Source organism: Myxine glutinosa, chromosome 13 (genome assembly GCF_964187855.1).
Source record: "Myxine glutinosa chromosome 13, kmMyxGlut1.1, whole genome shotgun sequence".
NCBI lineage: Eukaryota > Metazoa > Chordata > Myxini > Myxiniformes > Myxinidae > Myxine > Myxine glutinosa.
The window spans coordinates 98,801,253-98,806,496 of record NC_136273.1 but is presented as its reverse complement, the minus strand read 5'-3'; positions in this window follow the sequence as shown (position 1 = coordinate 98,806,496).

The window sequence follows — 5,244 nt, the reverse complement described above, 5'->3', positions numbered from 1 at the left end:
CGAAAAGTGGTTTTTCAACACTAATACAAGTGCGAAAATTGGTTTTTCAACACTAACACAAGTGCGAAAAGTGGTTTTTCAACACTATCACAAGTGCAAAAAGTGTTTTTTCCACACTAATACAAGTGCAAAGTGGTTTCCTGCACCAACACAAGTGCGATAAGTGGTTTTTCAACACTAACACAAGTGCGAAAAGTGGTTTTTCAACACTAACACAAGTGCGAAAAGTGGTTTTTCAACACTAACACAAGTGCGAAAAGTGTTTTTTCCACACTGATACAAGTGCAAAAGTGGTTTCCTGCACCAACACAAGTGCGAAAAGTGGTTTTTCAACACTAACACAAGTGCGAAAAGTGGTTTTTCAACACTAACACAAGTGCGAAAAGTGGTTTTTCAACACTAACACAAGTGCGAAAAGTGTTTTTTCCACACTGATACAAGTGCAAAAGTGGTTTCCTGCACCAACACAAGTGCGAAAAGTGGTTTTTCAACACTAACACAAGTGCGAAAAGTGGTTTTTCAACACTAACACAAGTGCGAAAAGTGGTTTTTCAACACTATCACAAGTGCAAAATGTGTTTTTTTCCACACTAATGCAAGTGCAAAAGTGGTTTCCTGCACCAACACAAGTGCGAAAAGTGGTTTTTCAACACTAACACAAGTGCGAAAAGTGGTTTTTCAACACTAACACAAGTGCGAAAAGTGTTTTTTCCACACTAATACAAGTGCAAATGTGGTTTCCTGCACCAACACAAGTGCGAAAAGTGGTTTTTCAACACTAACACAAGTGCGAAAAGTGGTTTTTCAACACTATCACAAGTGCAAAAAGTGTTTTTTCCACACTAATACAAGTGCAAAAGTGGTTGCCTGCACCAACACAAGTGCGAAAAGTGGTTTTTCAACACTAATACAAGTGCGAAAAGTGGTTTTTCAACACTAACACAAGTGCGAAAAGTGGTTTTTCAACACTATCACAAGTGCAAAAAGTGTTTTTTCCACACTAATACAAATGCAAAAGTGGTTTCCTGCACCAACACAAGTGCGAAAAGTGGTTTTTCAACACTAACACAAGTGTGAAAAGTGGTTTTTCAACACTAACACAAGTGCGAAAAGTGGTTTTTCCACACTAATACAAGTGCAAAAGTGGTTTCCTGCACCAACACAAGTGCGAAAAGTGGTTTTTCAACACTAACACAAGTGCGAAAAGTGGTTTTTCAACACTATCACAAGTGCAAAAAGTGTTTTTCCCACACTAATACAAGTGCAAAAGTGGTTTCCTGCACCAACACAAGTGCGAAAAGTGGTTTTTCAACACTAAAACAAGTGCAAAAAGTGTTTTTTCCACACTAATACAAGTGCAAAAGTGGTTTCCTGCACCAACACAAGTGCGAAAAGTGGTTTTTCAACACTAACACAAGTGCGAAAAGTGGTTTTTCAACACTAACACAAGTGCGAAAAGTGGTTTTTCCACACTAATACAAGTGCAAAAGTGGTTTCCTGCACCAACACAAGTGCGAAAAGTGGTTTTTCAACACTAACACAAGTGCGAAAAGTGGTTTTTCTACACTATCACAAGTGCAAAAAGTGTTTTTTCCACACTAATACAAGTGCAAAAGTGGTTTCCTGCACCAACACAAGTGCGAAAAGTGGTTTTTCAACACTAACAGAAGTGCGAAAAGTGGTTTTTCAACACTAACACAAGTGCGAAAAGTGGTTTTTCAACACTAACACAAGTGCGAAAAGTGGTTTTTCAACAGTAACAGAAGTGCAAAAAGTGGTTTTTCCACACTAACATAAGTGCAAAAGTGGTTTCCTGCACCAACACAAGTGCGAAAAGTGGTTTTTCGACACTAATACAAGTGCGAAATTGGTTTTTCAACACTATCACAAGTGCAAAAAGTGGTTTTTCCACACTAATACAAGTGCAAAAAGTGTTTTTTCCACACTAATACAAGTGCAAAAGTGGTTTCCCTGCACCAACACAAGTGCGAAAAGTAGTTTTCAACACAAACATAAGTGCGAAAAGTGGTTTTTCAACACTAACACAAGTGCGAAAAGTGGTTTTTCAACACTATCATAAGTGCAAAAAGTGTTTTTTCCACACTAATACAAGTGCAAAAGTGGTTTCCTGCACCAACACAAGTGCGAAAAGTGGTTTTTCAACACTAACACAAGTGCGAAAAGTGGTTTTTCAACACTAACACAAGTGCGAAAAGTGGTTTTTCAACACTATCACAAGTGCAAAAAGTGTTTTTTCCACACTAATACAAGTGCAAAAGTGGTTTCCTGCACCAACACAAGTGCGAAAAGTGTTTTTTCAACACTAACACAAGTGCGAAAAGTGGTTTTTCAACACTAACACAAGTGCGAAAAGTGGTTTTTCCACACTAATACAAGTGCAAAAGTGGTTTCCTGCACCAACACAAGTGCGAAAAGTGGTTTTTCAACAATAACACAAGTGCGAAAAGTGGTTTTTCAACACTATCACAAGTGCAAAAAGTGTTTTTCCACACTCATACAAGTGCAAAAGTGGTTTCCTGCACCAACACAAGTGCGAAAAGTGGATTTTCAACACTAACACAAGTGCGAAAAGTGGTTTTTCAACACTATCACAAGTGCAAAAAGTGTTTTTTCCACACTAATACAAGTGCAAAGTGGTTTCCTGCACCAACACAAGTGCGATAAGTGGTTTTTCAACACTAACACAAGTGCGAAAAGTGGTTTTTCAACACTAACACAAGTGCGAAAAGTGGTTTTTCAACACTAACACAAGTGCGAAAAGTGTTTTTTCCACACTGATACAAGTGCAAAAGTGGTTTCCTGCACCAACACAAGTGCGAAAAGTGTTTTTTCAACACTAACACAAGTGCGAAAAGTGTTTTTTCAACACTAACACAAGTGCGAAAAGTGGTTTTCAACACTAACACAAGTGCGAAAAGTGGTTTTTCAACACTAACACAAGTGCGAAAAGTGGTTTTTCAACACTATCACAAGTGCCAAATGTGTTTTTTTCCACACTAATGCAAGTGCAAAAGTGGTTTCCTGCACCAACACAAGTGCGAAAAGTGGTTTTTCAACACTAACACAAGTGCGAAAAGTGGTTTTTCAACACTAACACAGGTGCGAAAAGTGTTTTTTCCACACTAATACAAGTGCAAATGTGGTTTCCTGCACCAACACAAGTGCGAAAAGTGGTTTTTCAACACTAACACAAGTGCGAAAAGTGGTTTTTCAACACTATCACAAGTGCAAAAAGTGTTTTTTCCACACTAATACAAGTGCAAAAGTGGTTGCCTGCACCAACACAAGTGTGAAAAGTGGTTTTTCAACACTAATACAAGTGCGAAAAGTGGTTTTTCAACACTAACACAAGTGCGAAAAGTGGTTTTTCAACACTATCACAAGTGCAAAAAGTGTTTTTTCCACACTAATACAAATGCAAAAGTGGTTTCCTGCACCAACACAAGTGCGAAAAGTGGTTTTTCAACACTAACACAAGTGCGAAAAGTGTTTTTCAACACTAACACAAGTGCGAAAAGTGGTTTTTCCACACTAATACAAGTGCAAAAGTGGTTTCCTGCACCAACACAAGTGCGAAAAGTGGTTTTTCAACACTAACACAAGTGCGAAAAGTGGTTTTTCAACACTATCACAAGTGCAAAAAGTGTTTTTCCCACACTAATACAAGTGCAAAAGTGGTTTCCTGCACCAACACAAGTGCGAAAAGTGGTTTTTCAACACTAAAACAAGTGCAAAAAGTGTTTTTTCCACACTAATACAAGTGCAAAAGTGGTTTCCTGCACCAACACAAGTGCGAAAAGTGGTTTTTCAACACTAACACAAGTGCGAAAAGTGGTTTTTCAACACTATCACAAGTGCAAAAAGTGTTTTTTCCACACTAATACAAGTGCAAAAGTGGTTGCCTGCACCAACACAAGTGCGAAAAGTGGTTTTTCAACACTATCACAAGTGCAAAAAGTGTTTTTTCCACACTAATACAAATGCAAAAGTGGTTTCCTGCACCAACACAAGTGCGAAAAGTGGTTTTTCAACACTAACACAAGTGCGAAAAGTGTTTTTCAACACTAACACAAGTGCGAAAAGTGGTTTTTCCACACTAATACAAGTGCAAAAGTGGTTTCCTGCACCAACACAAGTGCGAAAAGTGGTTTTTCAACACAAACACAAATGCGAAAAGTGGTTTTTCAACACTATCACAAGTGCAAAAAGTGTTTTTTCCACACTAATACAAGTGCAAAAGTGGTTTCCTGCACCAACACAAGTGCGAAAAGTGGTTTTTCAACACTAAAACAAGTGCAAAAAGTGTTTTTTCCACACTAATACAAGTGCAAAAGTGGTTTCCTGCACCAACACAAGTGTGAAAAGTGGTTTTTCAACACTAACACAAGTGCGAAAAGTGGTTTTTCAACACTAACACAAGTGCGAAAAGTGGTTTTTCAACACTATCACAAGTGCAAAAAGTGTTTTTTCCACACTAATACAAGTGCAAAAGTGGTTTCCTGCACCAACACAAGTGCGAAAAGTGGTTTTTCAACACTAACAGAAGTGCGAAAAGTGGTTTTTCAACACTAACACAAGTGCCAAAAGTGGTTTTTCAACACTAACACAAGTGCAAAAAGTGGTTTTTCCACACTAATACAAGTGCAAAAGTGGTTTCCTGCACCAACACAAGTGCGAAAAGTGGTTTTTCAACACTAATACAAGTGCGAAAATTGGTTTTTCAACACTAACACAAGTGCGAAAAGTGGTTTTTCAACACTATCACAAGTGCAAAAAGTGTTTTTTCCACACTAATACAAGTGCAAAGTGGTTTCCTGCACCAACACAAGTGCGATAAGTGGTTTTTCAACACTAACACAAGTGCGAAAAGTGGTTTTTCAACACTAACACAAGTGCGAAAAGTGGTTTTCAACACTAACACAAGTGCGAAAAGTGTTTTTTCCACACTGATACAAGTGCAAAAGTGGTTTCCTGCACCAACACAAGTGCGAAAAGTGTTTTTTCAACACTAACACAAGTGCGAAAAGTGTTTTTCAACACTAACACAAGTGTGAAAAGTGGTTTTTCAACACTAACACAAGTGCGAAAAGTGGTTTTTCAACACTGACACAAGTGCGAAAAGTGGTTTTTCAACACTATCACAAGTGCAAAATGTGTTTTTTTCCACACTAATGCAAGTGCAAAAGTGGTTTCCTGCACCAACACAAGTGCGAAAAGTGGTTT